Source organism: Alligator mississippiensis, chromosome 1 (genome assembly GCF_030867095.1).
Source record: "Alligator mississippiensis isolate rAllMis1 chromosome 1, rAllMis1, whole genome shotgun sequence".
NCBI classification, from domain to species: domain Eukaryota; kingdom Metazoa; phylum Chordata; order Crocodylia; family Alligatoridae; genus Alligator; species Alligator mississippiensis.
This window is the reverse complement of record NC_081824.1, coordinates 211911077-211935646: the sequence shown is the minus strand read 5'-3', so window position 1 is coordinate 211935646 and position 24570 is coordinate 211911077. Positions and strand designations below refer to the sequence as shown.

The following is a 24570-nucleotide window of genomic DNA, read 5'->3' as shown; positions in this document are numbered from 1 at the left end:
ACCTATAAATAATGCATATTAGTAATGGAATCTGGTTGTATTTCAGTTTACTTTGAAGGTAATGCATGAAACGTGCCTGGCAGATTAAAAACTTTCTTCTCAAATATTCATGTAAATGATATTATGGTAAAATTAATCGATCTGTTTTTGGTAGAATTAAAAACAAAAACAACAAAAGAAAGCCCAGCAACAGCAACCACAACAGCCACAAAATATTGATTTGGGACTTTTTATGTGTACAACACCAATCCATCATAGATTTAAGGACATGCTTAACATGCTACACAAAAGCAGTACCTCTAAAGTCAAAGTTAGCGTAAGCTTTTGCAGGAGTATGGGTGCAAAAACCTGCATTCTATGTATTATTCCTATTGAAAATTTAAATATTTTAAAGGATATTTTAAAGGATTATCTTTTCAAATGAGCCACACAGTGTTAAAACCTATCCAAATCAAACCAAACATCTGTCTGATTCCCCCAGGGGCCAAATCAGGAGACCTGAATAATGGGAAGATTAAGAAAGAATTTTAAGCAAACCTGGTACTCTAAGGATGCATCTACACATGCACTTTACTATGGAGTAGACCTAATTATCTCCACCTTAAAGTGTCACCATCTACATGTGCACCAATATTAAGGTGCCGTAAGCTAATTAACTCTGATGTAAAATAGTACTGTTGGGGTCATTTTTTAGTGACGGGGCAGGTTCACTATCTTACAGTGGGGTCATTTAATGGGCTGAAATACACTTGTAAACACTGATTGTGGGCATAAATTGTGCTGGGTCAGCCCAGACAACAGGAGGCCAGACCACTGCCTATCACCTAGCCACACACTCTCGTGCCCCAGCCGGCCCATCCACTGCCTGACACCTGAGGCCCAAAGCCTGGGGTTGACCCCCTGAGCCTGCTGCCAGCCTGGGCCTACTCTGCCCTGGATCAAAATGCTGCTGTCCCAGGTACACATGTAGACACTGCACCCAGGAGCAGTGTACTCCAGCTCAAAGAGTACTCAAAGAGTACTCCGGAGTTTATCGGATCATATTCATTGCACACATAGATGCACCCTGTAGGTTCTTCTTCATAATCAACAGGGACTTCGAAATAAAGAGTCCCTGTAGTTCCATCTACCTGGAATTTTTGTCTCTCTCAACTCAAGATGCCATGTGTAAGAAAACCATTCCTATCTGTGTAAGTATTCTGAGCCTTCAGCTGAACAGTTTGGGTAGGAGGCAAATTCTGTCAATGCAGAAAAGACAGAATCTGTCAAAATGTTTTGATTAGCCACAATTTCCATTTTAAATGCACAAGTAACTGTTAGAGTAGAGTGTGGGGCTTTGTTCTAAGGAAAGACTCAAATTCATCTACTGCTCAGCATGCCCAGTCCTCTGTGAAATGCAAGTAGCATTTTCAAATGAAAAGTACTTTGCTGTCTGTGTGTAATTCACCTTGTAATCTTGATTGTAACTGAAAGACTAGAGAAAGAGGACATGTCCAGGAAACCCCGGATGTATAGTAACCCTAGACTAACTATAGTGCTTCCATAGCATCAAGACTTAACTGAGCATATAGACACAGAAACATTGATTAGGCACTGTGGTATCAAAGGAATAGACAACAAAGACAAGGAATTGGGAGTGAGGGGCAAGGGCATATCACTGCCCCCTCCCCCCCAATCATATTACCTCCCCTTCAGGTGTCTTCTTTTTTGAAACTGGATATATGGTAACCCTAGTTAAGATAAGGTTCACCTTTCCATTTATACCATCATCTAGATCATGAGCAACAACCCAGGAAGAAAAAGATCATTTTGCTTCAGTTTCTTGTGCTGTTACCAAATGACATGGATAGTTTATTGAACAATTGGAATTCCTGTGATTTGTGCATTCATAGAAAATAACACACTTAAAATTATTGGTAAAAAGCAGCTAAACAAATCCAGAGTGATATTTAGCTGTGCATTATTACATTGATTTTTATTACAAAATTAATATTATTCATTTTTGTAAGATACAATTTGTTGGACTGTTATGGCAACTCTCTCTCTCTCTCGCTCTCTCTCTATATATATATTAGCACTAGAGCTTATCCTCTTCACTCCATGACCATCCAAATGACCAATAAAGAAAGGATTGAGAATAATATTGATAATGAACACCATAACCCAGCTGTTTTCAAACTGTGGGGCACATCCCCCTGGGGGGGCATGAAGGAATGTTGTGGGTGGCACAGCACAGTGGGGCACAGCAAGAAGTTTGCAAGGAGCCAGCGCTGCTGTCACCTCATGGGGGGATGTGGTGGTGGGGAGCCCCAGGCAGGCTGCTGTGCCTCCAGGAGCCTAGCACAGCAGATGCGCAGCCTAGAGCTGCAGTGGGGCCAAGGCAGGAGGTGCTGGAGCCATGGTGGATGGAGCCTGCCCTGCTGAGCCAAGCTGAGCCACGGCAGCTGCTAGAATGAGGGGCGCTCTGTGCCTGGCTGTGCTACTCCTCTGGGATGAGGGGGGCAGGGCAGGGCAGGGCAGGGCAGGGCAGGGAGCATGAGTGACTGGTGCCTCCTGAATCTGGGGGGGCACCCACAGAAGCTGCCAATGGCGTTGGGCTGTCATGGGGGGCACCTGCCCTACCAACAGTACCAGTGTCAGCTGGAGTATGTTCCCCCCGTGCACCTCCTACCAGTCACCTATGGCAGGGAGGGTGCAAACAAAATTGTTACTCAAAGTACGGCTCAGCTCAAAAAGTTTGAAAACCTCTGCCCTTACCTATACCCTTTCAGTCCTCAGTTTGGGTAGGGGAGTATAAAGGAACAGAAAATGTATGGCATTCAACAATATTTCTATTAACTGGTTCTTTTTTAGATGATCCAATTAACTTTTGGAATTGACTAAGGTATATTAATGGAATTCTGGGACAAACAGAAGACACAGTGTTTGTCCGCTGAATGCATCATCATAAGAAAACAGTTTTAGAATCAAGGGTGAAATCCTGCCCCTGTTGATGTTAATAGCAAAACTCCCGCTGACATCAATGGCAGACAAGGTTCTTTGGGTATATATGGTATCTTTTATTAGACCAACTAAATAGATGGAAAAATTGTTCTTTATGAGCATTTGGGCACAAACATTATTCTTCAGGCATAGGGAGAGTCTGCTGGTATTTGTGTACTCTCTTGGGTAGAATACAAGTTTCTCTTGGGATTAATTGCCTCCATGTCTCATGTATTCAGTGTCCTCAGGCTTCAAAATAGCGGTGAGGGCGCTTTAACTAAAGTTGTCAAAGGAGCTTTAGTTAAAGCACCCCCACCACTATTTTGAAGTGCAGGATGCTGAATGCACATGACGCTGAGGGTGTTTTGATTAGAGTGCCTCCAAGAACCACTCTAATTAAAGCACCCCCGTCTACCCTGGACCACATGTAAAGATGTCCAATATGTCTAAGATTTGACTCTCAGAATGTTTTGCTTCATTAAAATCCTAAAGTTATTAAGGGCAGAATGTTTCAGGGCTTGTGGCAAGAAATGAGAAGTTGCTAATCCATAGTGATGTTTCTGCCAGTGACCTCATTGTTTGGCTTTAGACAAGTCACTTTATCCTTCAGTTTTCCATGTGGTCCTTGTGAAAAGTGTTTTGTACTCTTCACATTTCATGTAAAAACATCTATGCTTATCTTCATTCAGGAAATCTTCACAGTTATGTAATTTTCCAGGCTCTAAAAGACAGGCAGATTTAATTAAAGAAGTTATAATAATATATTCCAGAAGTCATATTTAGTCTGCCTTCTAGTGCTGTGTGTCTGTAGTCCACCATCCTGTCAAGGCCTGAGATCAAGAAAATGCCTCTGTCCTTCACTCCCTGACCTGCCAAATGCTGCAAGCCTCCCTCATGCCATAGTTACGACAAAGGGAGGCGTACAAAAGGAAGGCAGAACAAGTTAAGGGAACTGCAGAAAAGGGAGCACTCCTGCTTGAGAAAATTACTGCTTCAGGAAACCAGGACTACCACCTGAAGCTTCACACAGCCCTAGTGCACACATCTAGACTCACTTATGCAAATATAATTTTAACCTGAGCTTTGTTTCCAAAGAAGCACTTTTAATACCTGAAGAATGGGCATTCCTGCAGTCACGTTGGTAAAAATGTGCTGTTTATATAGGGTACCTCATAAGGCCAAGGTGTTCTCATTGTCATCCAGCAGTGATACTGTTATTGTAGTCTGGTACTCAGAGAAAGGTGGCAAATGATCTCTGGTGCTGACCTTGCAAAATGGTGAAGTAAAAATTATGCTTTAGTTTAAGCAGGCACACAGGAACAGCAAGATGAGTCACAAACAAACACAGCAGACTACAATAACTGCCCCTCAACAACTCTTTGGATCAGTGCTTTCCCCAGGCTGGCCTCAGTGGGCATGTCTACACGTGCATTTACTCCAGCTTAAAGTTACTGCACAGTAAGTTACTGTACAGTAAGCAGGAATAGGCCGGCATCTACACATGCAGGTGTTAAAGCACATTAACGCTGTGTGTGGACTGACATGGGACTAAAGTTAGTTCCAAGTCAATCCCCACACACAGTTTTACTGTGCAGTAAGGCATCTAACTACTCGGGCATAAATTTGATTCCTGCATGATGTGATTCTGGTATCCTCAGTCATAACACAAAATACTAGACAGCACAGACATGAGGCTTCAATGAGGATTTCACACTCAGATCAAATTTGACTTGGCTCCCAAGGTCTTCCCATTTCTGACACTTCCCCTCCTTCAAAGATCTTGCTTTGTAATGGCTCCTTCTGCAGTAGAAGAGGGCTGGAAATTACCCTCTTTGGAGCATGAGCCAAAGCTGAACTAAATAGGTGTCTATTGGCTTTGGTGGGCTTTGAATCAGGCTCTGCAGCTTGTCCCTCTCCTTCTAAGAGATGAGAAATCATGAGTCAGATACCATAAAAACATGTGATATTGTCATGGTAGCTTAAGATTTTTTTTTAAACGTTATTTATGGTTTTTTAATCTCTCTTTTGCCTCTTCAATTTCCCTCTGCTTCTCTGCCAACCTGTAGGCAGTAGTGTAACTGGGGCAAGTCAGTGGGGCATCAGCTCCAGGTGCTCTTCTGCCCAGGAGTTTTGGCCACAGCAGGTAGAGCTCTGCCTGCTGCAGAGACCCAGAGCTCTGCCTGCAGAGGGGACCCAGGCCCAGCAGTATATCTGGAGGGGGGTGGGGAAGGGATGACATGGACGGGATCATATCTCTTTCTAGGGAGGCTTTGTGATTGGTCAGTGGAGGCACAGCTCTGTGCTGGGGTGGCGGAAGAAATGAGGCACCAGGAGCAGTTGTGGAAAGCCTGCACCACTGCCTTCCCCTCCTGCCCCTCAAGGCAGCTGCCCCAAGGCCTTACCACCACAGCAGTAGCAGCTTCTACCCACATGAGGAGAGCCAGGGCAGGTAAGACTCCTCTCACCTTGCAGCTGCCCACCTCCACTCTCCAGTGTTAAAAATAATTCCTCCCTATCTGGGTGCTGCAAGAGCTTGCTATTCTTCTGCCCATAAGACAGTTTCAGGTTGAAACTTAAGTCAACCTTTAATCTGCCTGAACACCATACTTCATTATTATTGTCTTCAGTAGTCTTGATGTAATAGGCAGCTGTTTGAATTTATCTATCTAGCGGAGAATAAAGACTCTTACCATGTTTGATGCTGTAGGATAACTTTTAATTCATACCTATATCTCCATCTTAACCAATGGAATCTAAAAAATACTCTCTCTCTCTCTTACTGGTTTCACAGTGGGAAATTATGAACAAGGTCCTTTATGAATAGCATTGTGTCCTTGTACAAAACACTAGCCTGTATCAAAACAATATTGGAAGTCCGCTGAAGAATACAGACAGTGGCCGGTCTATTCTGTCTGAAAAAAAATCTGTGTTATATGGGAACTAAATTATAGCCTTAATAAAAACAGAAATGCATTTAAAAGAGTAAAACTGTTCAAGAAGGTTGGCCTTAAGCATTTATCATAAAAGCCCTTTTACAGCTTCTGGTTGGTAGTGATTTTTCTTTAGCTCAAATGTTAGAAGAAATGGCATTTCTGCAGTGGAAACCATGCAACATGTGCACTATATACCTAGTAATAAGAGATCCTATAGCCGTTGCCTGGTGAGTAGGAGTCATTTAATTAATAAATGAGCAAATAGAAGTAAACCCAAAAGTCATTATCAGGTTTTCTGGGATTGTTCCTTTGTACATTGATTGGCTGAAATAAGAGTCCATAGTATCATAATCCCATACATTAATTAGTAATGAGGCAGTGCCATTGTTGTATCCAAAGTTTTCCTATGTGCCACAGGGCAACTTACAGTGGAAGATGTGAAAGAGTATAGTTGTATGCTTCCTGGTGTCTGAATGTTCTTTGCTTGAGTAGTTTCTTTTCATCTGACTTTGCCATTTCTAGAAATCCAGTTATTTCTCTTGAGTAACATTTATTTATTTATGTTTATAATAGTAGCATTATAGCTATGTTAACCGACACTGAAAACACACTGAACAGAAGGGCAGCTCACCCCAAAAGCACAAAAATGTAAGTGAATCAGATAAGTGCCTGTCTGCTGCCATAGACACCATAAAAGATTGCCACAAGTCAATAGACATTAGCAGAGGATAAAGGAGATCTTTTGGAGTAGTTATGGGAATTTATGAAGAAATCATGAAGCTCACACATCTACTATACACATAGAGAAGAGAGGTCCTTGGGACCCAAGTGAAGTTATATCTGCAAATGAAACACGGAAAGAAATGCGTGGAAATGTATGAGCAGAGACTCAGAGGAGGGATCTCTTCAAGAACTTTTGGGCATCTATATACGTCCTGGATATCTGCTCTGACATGATGCTAATTAACATGTCTGCTCCAACACAATGCTAATTAACATGCTCCAGGAGCCTCCATGTCACATCTATTCAGCATCCCTGCACTTCAAAATGGCAATAGAGGCACTTGAACGAGCTTTAGTTCAAACGTCCTGACTGCCGTTTTGAAGTGCAGGATGATAAATATACATGACACTGAGGGCGCTTTAATTAGAGCAGCTCTTGGAGCCCTCTAATTAAAGCTCCCCCACCTCCACACCAGAATACATTGTATAGATACCCTTTGAGACTTCTGTTCCAGGGCAGAATCTAGAACCTATGGGATTTGAGGCAGCAGTGTCTAGCAATTAGAGTACATAACACTAGGCACATCGTCATGAGGTGCTTTACTGCACCTTAGCCTAATTTACTGAGTAGTACAGGTGCGTCTCTACACGTGTGCCCTTACTGAGCAGTAAATTCCCTTAATGGTGACTAAATTTGATACCTGCAAATGTAAGTATCAAATTTAGTCACGGCTAAATTTGATACTTAACTAAATGCGACTAAATTTGATACTTGAATTTGCAGATATAAAATGTAGTTGCAATTAGTGAATGCACAGTAATGTGTGTATAGATGCGACTCCCCCTAGGGCAGGGGCAAGCAATTATTTTGGCTGGAGGGCTGCTTAACGAATTTTGACAAGCTGTCAAGGGCCACATGGGTAGCCTTGCCCCTTGACAGGTACCCTGCCCCCTGGTCACTGTCTTGGGACCAGAAGTCCCTCCCCTTGCCCCCGGAAGTACTCCTTTTGGTAAGGGGGCTTGCTATCTTAGAACCAGAAAAAAGCCAAATTCTATTTAAAAAACCAAACACCTACTACAATGTACATTAATTTGATTTAAAAAATTATTTTTGTCCAGATTTACATGTGTTTGCATAGTGTACATAGAGGTGATTGTATAATAGCTTAAAATGAAGTCTTACTTTTGTATATTGTAGGGGGGGTATGTGTGGGTGGGTATAAGTTTGTGGGGGTGGTGGGTGTGTTTGTGTGGGTATGTGTGTATGTGGGGTGTGGGAGAGGTTGTGGAAGTGTATGTGGATGTGTGGGGTTTGTGGGGGCGTGGATAGGTGTGGGGGTGTGGGCTGTGGATGGGTATGAGGTTTGTGGGGGGGCTGTGAGTGTGTTGGGGAGAGTGGCTGGGGAGGGTTGTGGCATGTGTGGAGGGGGAGGGTGGCTGGGGTGTGTGAGGGGGTGTGGATGTGAGGTATGCATGGGAGGTGTGGGTACATGTGTATAGTGGTACAAGGGGGTGTGTGAGTACATGTGTATAGTGGGGTGTTCATGTGGGACCCCCCCTACAAATACCCTCCCCCCACACACACACATGCCCCCCTTCCCTCATACTGCACATAGCTACTGAGGCCTTGGGGTGCTCATGGCCTGTGGCAGGTGGAGACCTACAGCACTGTGTGGTCCCAGCAAGCCATGGGACTGCACATGGCAAGGGCATTGACAGGTACAGGGGTGGAGCTGGACCAGCTTCGTAGAGCCCCTGCCAGCCCAGGCTCTGCACTTCTGCTGCCACGCCCTTGGCCCCCACCAGTTATTTCTCTTGAGTAACATTTACCTTGTCATGCATCCACAGATACGATGCATCTCAAGCAGGTCGAAGGAGGTGATCCTCCCCCTCTATGTGGCACTGGTCAGGCTGCAGTTGAAGTACTGTGTCCAGGTCTGGGCACTGCACTTCAGGAGGGATGTGGACAACATCGAGAGGGTCCAGAGGAGGGCCACCCGCATGATCAGGGGGCAGCAGGGCAGGCCCTACGAGGAGAGGCTAAGGGACCTGAACCTGGTTCAGCCTCCACAAGAAAAGGCTGAGGGGGGATCTAGTGGCCTGTTACAAACTAGTCAGAGGGGACCAGCAGGCATGGGGGAGTCCCTGTTCCCCCGAGCACTACCAGGAGTGACTAGAGATAACGGTCACAAGCTGGCAGAGGGTAGATTCAGGCTAGACATCAGGAGGCGCTACTTCACAGTCAGGGCGGCTATGATCTGGAACCAACTTCCAAGAGAAGTGGTGCTGGCTCCTACCCTGGGGGTCTTTAAGAGGAGGCTAGATGAACACCTTGCTGGGGTCGCTTGACCCCAGTGCTCTTTCCTGCCATGGCAGGGGGTCGAACTTGATGATCTGCTCAGGTCCCTTCTGACCTTACCAACTATGAAACTATGAAACATCTCTGCAACTATACTTGTTAGTCACCAGTAGGTTAGACCCTAAATTCTATTCTCCATATCTAAAGTTTCTCTCCATATCTGGGGGTTCCCGTGCACAGAGGGCTCCTGTTTCTGGTCAGTTGTTTGTGGCAGCTGTAGCAGCTGATACATCCATAATGCATGCTCAAATACTTTGTTCTGGCTCCTTCTGAAGCAATGGCAAATTTTCCACCTAACCTAGTGAGTCTGGATCAAGCCCTAAATGCTCCTATATACATGACTGAGCAGCAGGAGAAATATCGTTCTAGAAAGACAGGATGTTCTATTTCTATGGGTCAGAGCAACTCTGAGGACACTTGCTGGTTGACTTGTAGAGTTATATAAATTGCGGCTCTAAAGGATTTCAGCCATATGACTACTCAGTTTGCCCCATTGACAACTGCATAGGAGTGATGGGATCTAATAAAGAGAAGCTGCCACCCTGCAGAAAGTCAGGCTAGCATGGTGTGGCACTCTGAGGTTCTGTGAGAGCCTTTTAACTGCTACAGGTACTGTGCAATGTTAGCATTATTAGGTATGCAAATACTTACACGCAATTCACATGATAAACCACAAATTTCAAATAGGACTCCATAGTGTCAAAAATGTTCTGACCTGTTGTGGGATTTCCAAGTCCTTTGCAACAGATGATTTGCTTGATTATTTTTCCATAGTAAAAGAATGAGCCCTGGGCTGAGTGCACAGCCCGCTCCCCGGCACCAACCCCAGCCCTGGCCTGCCTCATGTGGTGGGGTCAGGGTCCCTGTAGTGCCTGCTCCAGACCTACTCACCCTGGCTCTGATGCGTGGTGACAGTGATGGCAGCAGCCCCGGCATGGGCTCCAGGTCCTACTTTTTCCTGCCACTGCCACCGTCACCGTTGTTCATCATGGCTGGGTGGGCGAGTCTGGAGCATATGCTGCCAGGATCCTGACCCTCTCACATGGGGCGAGCCGGGGAAGGGGCCAGAGCCAGGGTTTTGCGTCTAGCCCAGGGCTTGGGCCCTTCCCGCACCAGTCTCTATGGAGCTGAGGCCAGGAGCAGCAGCAGCCAAAAGAAGCTGCCACTGCCATCTCTGTACCTGGGCTGCCACCACTGAAGCTGGGCAGCAGCTCCAGCCCCTCAAACCCCTCCTCAGGGTAGAAAGGCAGCCCAGAGGTGGCACTGGTGGTGGCAGGGGCTCAGGGGTGGAGGTCATGACAGCTCCTTCTGGCAGCTGCTGCCACTGGCCCTGACCCTGACCCACCCTGCACAGGGAATTGGGGTCACTGCAGCACCCACTCTAGACCTGCCCACCCCAGCCACAATGAGCAGTGGTGGTGGTGGAAGTGGCAGGAAAAAGCAGTACCAGAAGTCTATTCCAGGACTGCTGTGGTCGCTGCCACCACTCATCATGGCCAGGGTGAGTGGGTCCAGAGTGGGCACTGCAGGTACCCCGGCCCCCCACACAAGGCAGACTGGGGTTGGAGCTGGGGCAAGAGCCTGGACTGTGTGTTTGGGCCAGGGCTCGGGCTTTGCCTGCGCAGGTCCCAGCTGGTTCCCATAGGGCCAGGGCCAGAGGTGGCAGCAGCCAGAAAGAACCACTGCCTCCGGAAAATGAAGTCCAGTCATAGAGCCGTTCCAGCCCCACTGCACACACAGGGGAAGCAGGATGCACCAAAGGCCAGATGGTGTCTGGGCCAGGTGGGATTGAGGGACCTGATGTGGGCTGGATCTGCTGTGACCCACCCTGCGTGGGGAGTTGGGGTCCCTGCAGTGCCTGCTCTGGACCTGCCCACCCCAGCCATGATGAGAAGTGGCAGCAGTAGAGGAATAAAGCAGGACCTGGAGCCCACACCAGGACTCCCCTACAGCTCCTCCCCGCCACTGCTGCTACCATCAGTGTTGACTCAAGGGTAATGGGGAGGAGCTGCAGGGCAGCCCTGGTGCCCATACCAGCCCACCCATGTCCATGCCAGCTCTCAGCGTGCCTACAGCCCTATCTCATATAGAGAGATTTGATCAGCTGTTGTGTGGGGTTGGTGGGGTAGGGGTGAGGGGAGGTGCTGACCTAGTCCCCGTCAGTTCCCCAAACCTCCCTATGTGGCCCACAGGCCCAAATAATTGCCCATCCCTGATCTACAAGCATGGGGTTTCCCCCCTCTGCACTTGCAGGCACGCATTCCAGATCAGGATGTGGCAACATGACATGCGAGCCCTGGGAATCCCTTGCAGGGGATTCCCAGGGTGATCTTTCAAGTTGCCAAACCCTGGGTTCGGGCATAGCATCTGAGGCAGCTTTTTTAAAAGATTGGGCCCTCAAAGTCCCAGGAGAGGGCAGAGCCCAACCCTCTGGGACAACAGCGTCATCTGTTTTTGCTGATCAATAGGACCAGCTGTGCCAGGACACACAACGTTTTCTCATCTGCAACCTTCTAGGAGGATGAACAAGACAAAAATCAGAGCTCCTTGGGAATTGGCATACTAGGAAATCACTGGCAAAGTACTTTCTTCCCTCCCTTTTCCCCTAGTAAATACTGAATAGTACAGCCAGGTTATCACTTGGTTTAGCTCAGGGGTTCTCCACCCCTGGGCTGTGGCCTAATGCTGGGCTGCAAAGGGTTGGCTGCCAGTCCACAGGAGGGCTGGCTGCCGGACCAGAAGTGACCACAGACCGGCAAATCGTGGACCAGCAACCCATGGACCAGAAGTGACCGGCATACTGCAGACCAGCAGCCAACCCTTTTTTATACTAAGTATAAAAAAGGGTTGGCTACTTGTCCGCAGTATGCCGGCCACTGCTGGTCCGCAGTTTGCCGGTCCACGGTCACTTCTGGTCTGCAGTTTGCCGATCCTCAGCATAAAAATGTTGGGAACCCCTGGTTTAGCTTACTTCAGTTCACCAGCGGATCTGGTTTTTTTGTATCAAAGATCGAAAACGCATTGCCATTTAATATAAGCTTTCTCAAACCTGTTAAATTACATATGGCCAAAGGGCAGATTATCCCATTCACCAGTGCTGAACCTCTCCAGGTTTATTCTTAGAAACTCTGCTCATTAATGAAAGTAAGAGCAATGCTCCCTTTGCAGTCACATTAAACTGTACTAACTTCACTGACAGCTGTAGTACTTAAAAGCCATTGTGAGACACACATATGGATTAACCTGTCAGGGGTGTTTTAATTTGCAAGTTTATTTGTATGTTTAAATGAAGGAAGTTGTCTGCCTAATTTAGCAATCAAAATAATAATTTTTGACACTTTACCAGCAAAATCATTTTTCCCCTTTGTACTTACAGTAACTAGACAGAGACAGTGAATCTAGCAGTGAGAGCAGGAAACTGGATGCCATTCAGGCACCTTTCATATGCATAAACCCTGTCCCTAACACTGCTATTAGGATTAGTCTTGTTGATATAACACAAGAATTGCATGAAATGGGCTTGAAAAAATGTTTGCCTGTTAAGAAAAAATCTGAATGAGAAAGTAAATGTATAGTCTGCCTGATTCACTTACTGCGTGAACCAGAAACCTTAATTAAAACTCTTGTTTTTAAAATAGCTACCATATGTTTCTTGAAGTGCTGTTCTACTCTAAAAAGTAACGGGGTAAAAAATGTTTCCTACTCAAAAGATCTGCCCTCTGTGTTCACAGAGGATATCTGCTGGTTGCAGTGACAAAAGGACTCTGCACTGCTTTATATTTTCCTGTCAACCCTGCAGCGCGCCAGCATGACTGGGAGGGATCTGAGTTCTGTCTCTCCTGTGCATAACCAACAGGAACCAACAGGACTATTCCTGTGGGAAGACAAGCACATGTTGAAGCACTTGCAAGATTAGGGACTAAAATCTAATAAACTGCACCTTGTCAGCCACCTTGTAAAGGCTGTGATGGGTTCTACAGGTGTCATTGAGGACCTAATTTGGAGAAAAGACATCCTAATTTAGCCTGCAGCACTTTTGTTAGTGCTGACAGTGCCTGACAAGGATAGAACACTATTTGACCCTGATCACAGCTCAGTTTGCAGCCAGAGGAAGCCAAGTGCAGTTAATGCATACATTATTCAGTATGACCCAGCGGCTCAGGTTGTTCTTTTAAATTAGGCTCTTTTTCAAGAGCACCACCCTCCTTTCTGAGGTGGCAAACACAGAACACTTCTATTCTTTGACCTGTTAGAAAAGTTACACCTATGATTGACATTTAATCGACGGGTTACCTCAATAACTTCAACATCCAGTGGGTTATGGATCTTCACAGATCTATTACCTGGTCCAGGGGTGAATAGCAGCTGCATGTATGGTAAGTGTTCTGGGAACACATAAACTTCTAATGTCAAATTCATGTTGAGGGGTGGGGGTGGATATTTGTAATCCATTCTGTCACCTATAAGAAAATTATGATACATATATGAGTTTGCTTTATTCCAGAAAAACCTACTGATTAATTTCAATTGTTACTTCATAGAACATTACATCATACATCATATTTAATCATAGAACCTCAACTAGATTATTAATACAGTTATTTACAGGACAAGTGATATATACTTTTAAAGAGAGAATTTATAGATGTCTGTAATGGCTAAATCTGTAACGAGACGTTAATATGCAACTTCCCAATATGTGGAACTGTATTCACAGATGTTTGATAGCTTTACAGTCACACAAAACCTCATTTATTGTGTTATATATTCATAGTCTACGACTTCTGTACCTAAAGCTAAAAAGCAGTTTAGCTTAAGTATAGTTTAGATTTCCCCCTAAATTTTCTGGCGATGGTCCACATCACATAATTCAGTTTCACATTTAGGCTCCTTTAACTTGTCTTGCCTGGGCACAGATCTATCCTGTACACACACAGCCCCACCAAAGTCATTTAAACTCCGACTATGGAACTTGTTGGAGGATTGGGGACTTTGAAATCTTCTCCCCAGACAACGTGTGAGGGGTGTAACCGATCCAGTGGTTAGACGTGGAGTGGGTGACTCCATGGAACAGACGAGTCTCCTACAGGACCTGAATTTTCCACCCCACTGGGCACATCTACACGTGCCCCTATGGCACCATTGTTACCATGCCTTTTGGAAGTACTAAATGACAGAGCAGTAACAGCTCATGCTGCACTGTGCTGGTGGCACAGGGTTATTTTTAACTGCTATGTCATTGTAGGAACATGCTATATCATGGGAGCGCATTGCTACAGTGATGTAGCTGCAGTGTCACAGTTCTTGCCCATGGACGCTACGTCACCATAGCACATTGCTACAGCAATGTAGTGTCACGTGTAGACGCACCCATTGTTCTGGATTGGGTTTTGGCACAGGAAAGCACATTATGTCCAAATGATTTTATTTACTCCATACCTTATAGGACATAAAACTCCTAAAATTAGTTCAAACGTTCTCTACCCTGACAAATTTCCCCAACTAACGACTGGTATTTAAGAATCATTGCCCTGTACATTTCAGAATTGAAATGATAAGCTATTTTTGTGTTGGTTGGAGACCAACCATTCCACAGGAACATGCAACATCAAATCTGTATTTGACAGAATGACTGTGTTACAGAATGAGTCTCTGTAAAGAATGCAGTGTGTGATGTTATTAGCAATTTCACCAAATCAAGTGAAACCACTGACTCCGCTCATATTTGTTTAACTGTGTGTGTCTATCAAATGTTCATATTCCACATCACCGGACATGTGTGCTGAGTTGTGCAAGTGAATGGTCTCAGAGTACTGTTCACTTGCTCAGGGTTAAACTGATTGCTATGTTTAGGTCCAAAAAGGAATTTTCCAGTAGATCAGATTGGCAGAGAGCATTGGAGATCTTTGCCTTCTCCAACAGCCTGGGGTATGGGCCACTTTACATCTGGTCTTATTTTGCCTGTCATATTCCCTGCTTTTGCAGGAGCACAGGGATAGCTATTGCCTTCAGTCACGCCTGCTTTTGTTCTGTAGCATATTGCCAGTTTTGAGGTCTTAGGGAGTCTTCTGTACTAAAGAACCTAAATTGGTTATTGAACAGGGGTTGACAACTTATGGTCCCTGAGCCAGATCATACCTGCAAAGAGATTTGATTTGGCCCACTCAGGTTTGATTTGGCCCACAGTAGCTTTCAACAGTGGGGGGAATCAGCCCTCAGTATATGAGGCAGCAGCGGCATGTGGTAGGACGTGGCAGCATGGGAATCACCAGCACGGGAAGTGGCAGGGGACAGGTGGCTCTATTACACTAGCCTGTCATTAGGAAAAGGTTGCTGACCCTGTTATAGAAAGCTAGGGGATGTTTAAGTTGGCCATTTCTGCTAGGAAGCCCCAGGAGGAGATGTCTAAAGGGTCATTTGGCAAGCTATGGAGAGCAGCCTGTTATATTTGTAATTGTCATAGTATCACAATACTCCGATATACTCCTTTATTTGCTCCCATTTGTGCCCTGTACTAGCCAGCTTCATCCTGCCAGTGATGACAGCTACCATGAATGCCCTGTTCAATTTTTCTCTAGTCTTCCTGCCTCTCCTGGAGCTCTCCTCCTGGGCAGGACTGCAAGTGAAGCCCCCTGAGAGAGAGGCTGCACTCCCGCTCCTCTTCTGAATCTCTCCCGCAGACCCATGTCTTTGAAGTCTTCAGAAATGTGCCTATTATATCCACTTACTAATTCTGTTTGTCAAGGCAGTTAATCAAGTCTTCCTCCTTCCTGCTGTGCAGTAGTCTCACTGAATAATTGCATCACTGTGTATTGATAGGGTCCTCCCCTTCCTTTGCTGACCTTATCTTACAGTTTTTTATCATCATTATAGAATTAGGCCTCTGTCCCAAAACCTGATCCATGTGAGTGGCCCCTCTGTCTGTGCAGAGTCCTGTTATGTTAATTCCTTTTGTGTCCATTTGCCTATACAGACTAGCTTGCAGGTTCAGTGCCTTATCCTGTAAGCCTCCCAGTCTCCCTGAGTCTTTTACCTGCACTGGGAAGTGCTTGGCAGGCTTTTAGATACAAATAAAATAACAAGGAGAATGTAGTCGTTGATCTCAATGACTTAGTATAGGGGTTTTCAACCTTTTCTAAGGAGTGTACCCTTTTTGGGTACACTTCTGATGGAGTGGGGTGGGGCGCAAGTGGCAGCGACCAGATGCAGAATGCAGAGTGGGGGGGGGGGGGAGTGGCCGGATGCAAAGCCGGGGGGGGGGGGTGCATCCAGATGCAGAGCAGGGTAGGGCTTGCATGTGGCAGCAGCGTTGCAGGTGGTGGATGGTGGCAGTGAGCTCCCCCCCCGACTGCAGAGGGGAGCCACTGCCCTCACCCCCCCGGCCCTGCTCCTGAGAGGTGGCAACGTGGGGTGGTCGCCGTCCCCGCCCGCCCACATGCACCCCCTAGCATCTTTCCAAGTACCCCTGGGGGTACATGCACTCCCAGTTGACAACCCCTGGTACTATCAATTACATCTGTGGATAAGCACAAAATCCAGCTAGGAGGTAATTAAAAATACTTCCTGACTTCGACTTCTTACAGTTTGCTGCAATAAACCACAAAGCCATGCCTGGGGCAGGGTTCAGGAACACTCTTTCTCTAGCCTATGGAAGCTGGCTGACTGGGAAGCCAAGAGGTTTGCTCCAGAGGTTTGATTGGTGGAGTCATTTGTGTCTGAGGCTCTGAAGGAAACTCATTGTCTAACTGGACAGAATCCTGCACTTTCTCACCATCTGTCATCGCTAGTAAAGCAATGTTCTAGTTGGTGTGTCCTGGGCCTGGAAGTCAGGGACTTGAATGCTAGTCCTGATGCTGTGCCTCTGACTTGCTGTGTCATTTTTATTAAGTCACTTCACCGATATGTGTATCTGTTTCTTCCCCTCCGCTTTGTCAGCTTTGTCTATTTAGATTACAAGCTCTTTGACTTAGGGGATGTCTTCTATTATGTGCATGTATATCGCTTAGCACAGTGGCACCCTGGGCTCAGGGCCCCTTGCATCTTACCATAAATAGTAATAATACAGAGTTGTTCTAAACAGTGACACAGAAATTTTGTGAAACATCAGAATACCAGGCCCACTGGGGAGGTGATCATAGGTTCTGAGCAGCAGATTTGGATTTTACCCACACAACTTCATTGTCTTCTGTGGGCTCTCCCAACTGCCAGACTCTGCACATTCAGGTGGGTAGTTAGTAAAAGAGGCAGCAGCCTGCTATTCCCTTCTAGGCTAAGTATAGACAGTCAAAAAGCCTGAGGCTGAATCAATTCAGTCTTTGCCAGTTAGTCTAAGCTGCAGAGATTGAACCAATTAGCAAATAAGCACACATTCACTTTTGATTCAGGTAATGCAGCCACATGCCTGCAGTGGCTCAAGCCAGAAGCAGGGTGGGGGGTTGCTAGAGTACTCCTACCAACCCCTGCCAAAGGGGAGGGAATAGAGAAAGTCCTCCAAGACTTTAGCCCCCTCCCTGTTGGAGTGGAGGGGGCCCCAGTCTGTGCTCTGTCTGGGCAGGTGGGAGAGGGGGAGGAAGGTAGTAGCATCGAATTCATAAAGCTTGAACAAGAATAGTTCTTTCTCTGAAAAACTATAAACTGAAACACAGCCTGGGCTATGTATTCACTTACTCTTCCTGCTGGCCCTGAGGTCTCTAGAATTTGCAGTCCACTACCACAAGAGCAGGACTCTCAGGATCACTTCCTCTTTCTGCGTCCAGATGCCTCTGGGATTTGTAGTCCACAGTCGCAGCCAGCAGTAAGTAACCCCACAAGGCAGCTCCGAACTCAGGGGAAGGGGTGGTTAACCTCCCTTTCTGGCCCAAGACCCCAGCCGGGGTTTGCCTTGGGGGGGGGCAGTAAGCCAGCCCCCACTGTTCCATCTAGAGAGCAGAGGGATGGGGCCAGCCCTGCTCTCTGGAGCAGAGAGCACGGCCCAGCCCAGGGCTGCAAAGCATGATGGGATGCTGGGGAACTCTGATTTAACTTGAACCAGGAAGAGGTCGGGGACGGAAGTTTCATAAACTGGTTTAACCCAAGCCAGTTAAATCTGATACTACATTCAACCAGGTTTATCTTAAACCAGTTTCAGCCATTCTGAAACTGGTTTATGTGCACTGAACTTCTGTTCTGTTACAGGTTTAAACCAGTTTCTGGTCACTTAAACCAGCTTACGTGTAACTTCTGTCCCTAGCCCTAATGTGAGTTGACCCAGAATCTGCCACTGCGAGGGGCTTTGTGGGGTGACAGATCAGTGAACAAGCAGCTTTGAAAGAACTTCAAGTGCTGTTCTCCTCTCCCGAGCAGCAGCAGCAGCTGCCAGCAGTGAAAACAGAGGTTCTTGCTTTTCCTGTTATCTGCCCTGCCCTGTGTGGAGTAGTTGTCTGATGGGGTGTAGCTCGCCTGGGGCCATTGCTGGCTTTGGAAAGCAGAGCTGTAGCTTGTCACAGGCTCTGGACATTGTGCTCTGTGATGCTTGAATGCTGGAATCCTTTCATTGTTAAATACAAGCTCTTGCTGATTCTCCACAAAGAATAAATAACACATTCTCTTCAGTGGCTTCCACTTCTCCTGTGTAGGGCAATCAGGGACAGAGGAGAAGCATCTTTGCTGCTGCCTCTGGGGGGGCTCTTGCAGAGATCACCTTAGGACCAAAGTAACGTTGAGGTAGGTGGTATGTGGTTTGTGACCAGTTATTGCTTCTGGATGAACTATATTTGTTTAATGGATGAGCTAGATTTTTAAAATACTGTCACGCATCCAGTGCCTGAGATTTTAACCCTCTTCATGTCACTCTGCTGCCCCATACGCAGAGTTTTGAGTATGGCACGGACAGCCTTTGCTTGTCTGTCTACTCTGCGGGATGCTCATTGAGTTCCCACAGGGAAGCAGACCCAGGATCAGACCTAAGCTTAGTAATTAGCACACTCTGCTGTGCTCTTCTCCTTCCTCTGCCCGTTGCCTTTCCTGCTGCTCTGCTCTACCCACACCAGTACTTGCTGCTGTGGCCTGACCCCTTCAGCTCCTTGTCACCTTATCTGTATCAAAATAATTACCATCCTCAAGCACTGTATTACTGTCACTTGGAAGTCAATGGTCATTACCTGTGGCCCTGATGAGTGAAAAGAGCTTCTGTAGGACACTTATAAGGTTAAACGAGGGAGGGACATATTATAATGGCATGACTTTCAGGTATGAATTCTGCTCCTAGAGGCAGTACTTAGCAACCATCTCTTTAGTAGGGCCATACCCAGACACCTGATGATGCAAGCCTGCCTTTAGTTGTGTTCATACAGACAACCAGACTACATCCGTAGCATTAGCATAAAATTCCATTAAAAAACCATTACATCTTTTCTACTATGCCTGAGAAGGGTATCTGCGCCCAAAAGCTTGCAATTAAAGATTTGGGGTTTTTTGCAAAAATCTAGTTGGCCTAATAAAAGATATCACCTTTACCATGAGTCCTGATCAAAAAACCACGGCATTTTCATGCGGGATATGATAAACAGAAATGAAAGCATGGCAGGGATTTTCAACATGAAGAAAATTCCTGCTAAAAACACTGATAAGCAACACTCTTCTTGCTTCTTTTTTTACTGCAGTGTGTTGGAAAGCAGCTCTCATACAGTCAGGCCTCCGGTACAACATGAAGTAGCAGTAGCATAACTGGAAGGGAGCAAGTGGAGCACCCACCCTGGGCTCCAGTTATGAGGGTGCAGGGGGTGGCCAGAACAGTGCTCCACTCCCCATCCAAAGGAAGCTTTGCCAGAGAAGGCACAGCCTTATACTCAATATCATATTTAAGATGGGTGGGGAGCGAATGGGGCACCAGGGAGCCTGCATCATGGCACTGCTACAGCAGCAGGAGACGCAGCCATCTTCAACGTGCAGAGAGTGGGTAAGATGTCCCTCCTCCTTCCCCTGCTACAGTGGTCAACAAATTTCCCCCTCTCTCCCCAGGCACAGAATAAGCCTGATACCCCTCTGCATAGCAGATACAAACACGGTAACTACCCAATGCAATCAAACAGAAAAAACAGTAATAGGGAATGCAAAGTTTGTAGCAGATCCCAGCTCTACAACTTTTTAAATTGTTCTTGTGCTCCACTTTTGTCTGGATATCTTGTTTAATGGACCAGTATCTGCTGTAGATAACAATGCCTAAAATGTACAAGAGCATCTGTAAAAACTTGCTCTACACGCCAGAGAATTAAGTGCTGGTTCTTGACAAGAGTGTGAGACAACTCAGTGGTTTGTCTAACTAATCTTAAGATGTCATTGACATTTTTTATACTTGGCTGAATATATTTTTTAGACTCTGTTAGATTATCTGACTTACATGAATTTAGTAAAAGCAAATGCACATTTTTATTCTGTTTCAGTGACAATAGCAGTAGGCTTTCAAAGTTTTGTAGAAACCAAATCAATTACAGTGTGCTTCAAGGCAGAGGAACAAAACCCAGCTGAGCAGGACAAAATGGAGAGAGCCATAGAATTCCCTTGCAATAGTCTAACTGAAGGAAAGAATGGATGCTGATGTCTCCTGTAGGGCTGTGGTGCAGAAGCATTGATTTTCCTATGTCAGTACTCCATTAAAAGGAGCTTGCAAGATTCTCCAGTGAGAACAGGACAAAACGAGAGACTTGCGAAGTCACTGAGAGGCAAAAAAACAGTGGCAATGCATAGGAGGTGCACAGGGGTGCATGTGAACCCCCTGAGAGTGCTGGTGCACCCCCTGACCAGCTGCATTCCCCGCTTAGGTGACGAGTAGAGGGGGCAGGTGGGAATGCTGGTGCCCACCCTGAGAGCACCAGCCAGGGAGTGGGGGGCACCAGGGGAAAGGTGAAGCACTGCTGGCACTTCCCAGCTCATCCCTGGCCTTTCTGGGCACACCGCTGGCACTTCTGGGTTGGCGTGCATGACCAGCAGGGGGACTCCCCCCAGTCAGCACAATTGCCTGCCGGGGGACCATCCCCCTGGTCGCTGACTCAGGAGGTACCAGTCACCCATGGCAAGAAAGTATACTTGTTTTTATCAACTTTGTTTACCAGTCTCAAACTGTGAGATCAAAGACTCAGTAATGCCAACTCTCGTGAAAAAATCATGAGATTCCTGATTTCCAAGTTAAATTAACTCTGACTCATGATCTCCTGATAGAGAGATCAAATCTCTGGCTTTTTTCTGGTGCATATAGAGAGCACCAAGCTGGTAAATCTGCGGAGGGTACGGGGAAGGGGCAGGGGCAGAAGGAAAGGTTCAGGGGAGCGGGGAGAGATCGAGGCCTTCACAGTGAGGGAGGGAGTGAGGCAGGGGATGGGATGAACGAGCCCCCAGGACCAGGGTGAGTCATGCAACAGAGCAGTGGATTGCCATCTGCCTGTCTACCCCTGACTCCCAAGCCACAATCCCCCCCAGCCCTGCTGCCCCCCCTCACTCTTGACCCACAGTACCCCACATCCTGCCAGTGTGTGTCGGGACCCCCTCCCTGGGCTCGAAACCCCACACATACCCACAGACCCTGACACCTTCACAAACAACCCCTCCACACACACCCTCGCCAAAAATAGCATCGTATGATTTACATTCCAAATCTCTTGATTTTTAAGAGCTTGTTTCACAATTTTTGACATGGTTGGGTTGGCAATACTGAAGTCCCTCGGGACAGTAAAATTAAATTGACCAGGAAATACCTTGCTGCTCTATTGTAGGATAGATAGCTGAGTTGATGCCTTAACTTACTTTAATGTTTAACACAGGCATCAATGCATAAATATATAGGCAAATTTAGTTCCTTTGTGGTGTCTCACCAGTATGAAAAAGACCTAGTCACCCCCTGATAAAGGGATGAAAAATTAGGGTCAGGATTGCCCAATGGAGGGCATGTTTAATTTAATAATGGTGCAGAATCATGCTTTTTTGCAGCTAGGCAGATGGGCAGGGAATTCAATAATTATAATTGGGGTTCTAGGAATTTGAAACACAGCTGAACTCTCCCCAGTGTGGTACAGCAACCATATGCTAGAAATAGCTCGATCTTGCTCTCTCTCTTCCCCCACCCCCCAACAAAAGCACAGTTCTTTGACTTGATGCTTGGTGTAACTTGTTTATTTTAGTAGCTTAGGGACATCTGAAAATGGGGAGTGGGGTGGGGAAGTCACACTACCTTTAACTCAAGTCAGAGACTTCTAATCACACAGAATTAGCTACTACTCTTGGAAGTGTTTGCATTTGGGCACCATGGGAACAAGTGCATTGCATTCAATTTGTGTCACTGTAACATGTTGACATGCATGATGAATGTAAAAGTGAGTCCTTCTACCCTTGCACAGCTGCAACAATGTGGAATCCACTTAAGCATTAAGGAGCCACAGGGCTAGCAGCCATATTAAAAAAAATAAAGATCAAACTCAGGGAGATACCTTTTGAACAAAGGCCACCGTACATGTCATAATGATGTCTTCTCCACAGACTGTTCTGCTAATAGGGATAGATTTCTGTACTATAGCAGCCAGGCAAGCCACCCAAGCAATTGGAAGGCTTGCATTGTCTTCACTAGGCTTTGGGTTATTCCTAACAGGCCCTGTTACCGTTTATTGCTGGAAAAAAATCTTTTTTTTTTCCTTTGAAAACAATTCTATTTACTGATAATCCTAATCCAACAAAATGACTCTGTGGGAATCTATGAATGTGTGAACAGCAAGGCTCTTCCTACAGGCTAAGCACTCTTTTTTTTTTTTTATCTCAGCAGGTGCATCCACATGAGTAATTAAGGCGAGGCAATAAACCCCGAAACAGTTCATGCTCCCAAGCACAGCATCTACTAGTGTGCCTCCGCAGCAATTTTAGCCAAGGTGGAGCAGCCCCAGGCTCTGCGTAGTAGCATAGGGTGGCAGAGGAGCTGGCAGGAGCTGGAGGTCTGGCTCCCAGCTCCCTGGTCTGATTGGGCACAATTTATGCTCAGCAGTCACCATCTACATGTGTTTGATCACACTTAATGACTCTGCTGTAAGATAGTACTGACATTATTATCCCATGGCAGAGTTAATTAGTTTACTGCACCCTAATACCAGCACATGTAGACTGTGATGCTTTATTGTGGAGCTAATTAGGCTACTCTGCAGTAAAGTGCATGTGTAGATGCACCCAGTGTCAGCTTCTCTCAGTGTAATAAACAGGAGTAGTGAGGAACATATAAGGTTGAACTGGGAGTATTAGCTTTCTTCATCATTGGAGAATGCAACTTGTTTTCCCCAAGTCACTATTGTTTGTACCATTACAGAGAACCTGGAACCCTAACAGCAGCTTGCAGAGCACATACACCGAAAGGCACAGGCGATGCATAGGGCGGGCAGAGAGGGGCATGTGCCCCCCTGAGATTGGATGCCGCTGAAACTGTTGCTGGCTTCAGTGGGCGATTGCTGCCTGCACCCACCCTCCCCTTCACCGCTGATGTGGCTGGCAGCAGCTGCAAGTGGTCCCCACTCACCACCCCACCCCGCAAGCTGCTGCCACTGCCGGCAGCGACTGCAGGTAGTCCTCACTCACTGCCATGGTGCCCCCACCAGTTGCAGGAGGCACCAGTCGTTCATGCTGAAAGGTATTTTTATATGGAAAAAACAATTGTCTGTGGAGATGATTTACATATGCCTGACTTTGAAAATTAGGAATTTCAATGTTCAGTTTTTCTAACCTGCTTAATACTTGTCAGGTTTGCAAGGCAGGGATGGTTTTATGGTCATTGCATTTGTACCTGATTGAGGGTCCCAAGACACTGCCAAAATACATATAATAATAGACCAGCTGAGACTCCCTGTGCCTGAAGGGTGACTGCGCCCGAAAGCTTGCCAAGAACTTTTTTCCAACTACTCAGCTGGTCTAATAAAAGATATCACATCTACTCAAAGAACCTTGCCTACATAATAATAGACACATTTCCTCTTATAACATGCACTTTAGAAGAAGCATTTTTTTATAGGTTGCCATCTGGTGGAAGGAACTGAAGATACATGGCAACAACATGCACACACTTCTGTAGAACATGGGTGTCAAACATCTCGCCTGCAAACCAGATCCTGCTCATGGAGCCACTCTTATCTGGCCTGCTCGACTACCAACAGGCCACAAGATTTGCAGGGCATGGCTGGGGAGGGGAAGTGTCAGCTGTTGCACAATCTGGGCCCTGATGTACATGGCAATCAGCTGTAGGAGGACAAGTGAGGGTTGACACAGCCCGTCACTTTTTGGCTGCTTCATCTGTTGCCACTGTCATGGCCTTACCTCCCCAGTTGCTGGCCCTTACTGTGTGCCTTATGCTAGAGTTGGAGCTGCTGCCATGGCACAGGACAGCAGCAGCTGCAGCATGGGACATGTGGAAGGGTCTGGAATTGCCAACGCATGAACTGAATCAGAGCTTCAGTTGCTGCTGCTGCCGCCACATGCTCCATGTCAGAGCTGCAGTTGCCGCTTGTTTATGCCCCAGGCTGGAAATAGCCAGCAAGGACACTATGGTGTAGATCTGGCCTGGGGCACAAGATG

The 24570-nt window shown here is 46.4% G+C and overlaps 1 long non-coding RNA gene across 1 annotated transcript in view; it reads right to left on the bottom strand.

Moving 5' to 3' along the window:
* Positions 1-17954, bottom strand: part of LOC109286460 (uncharacterized) — a 34162-nt gene extending 16208 nt beyond the window's left edge. Inside the window, exons 1-2 of the long non-coding RNA XR_002094497.2 lie at positions 17665-17954; positions 13341-13457 (exon numbers count right to left, since the gene is read on the bottom strand). This is a non-coding gene — a long non-coding RNA (uncharacterized LOC109286460). The remainder of the gene's footprint in view (positions 1-13340; positions 13458-17664) is intronic.
* Between the last annotated feature and the right edge of the window lie 6616 nt (positions 17955-24570).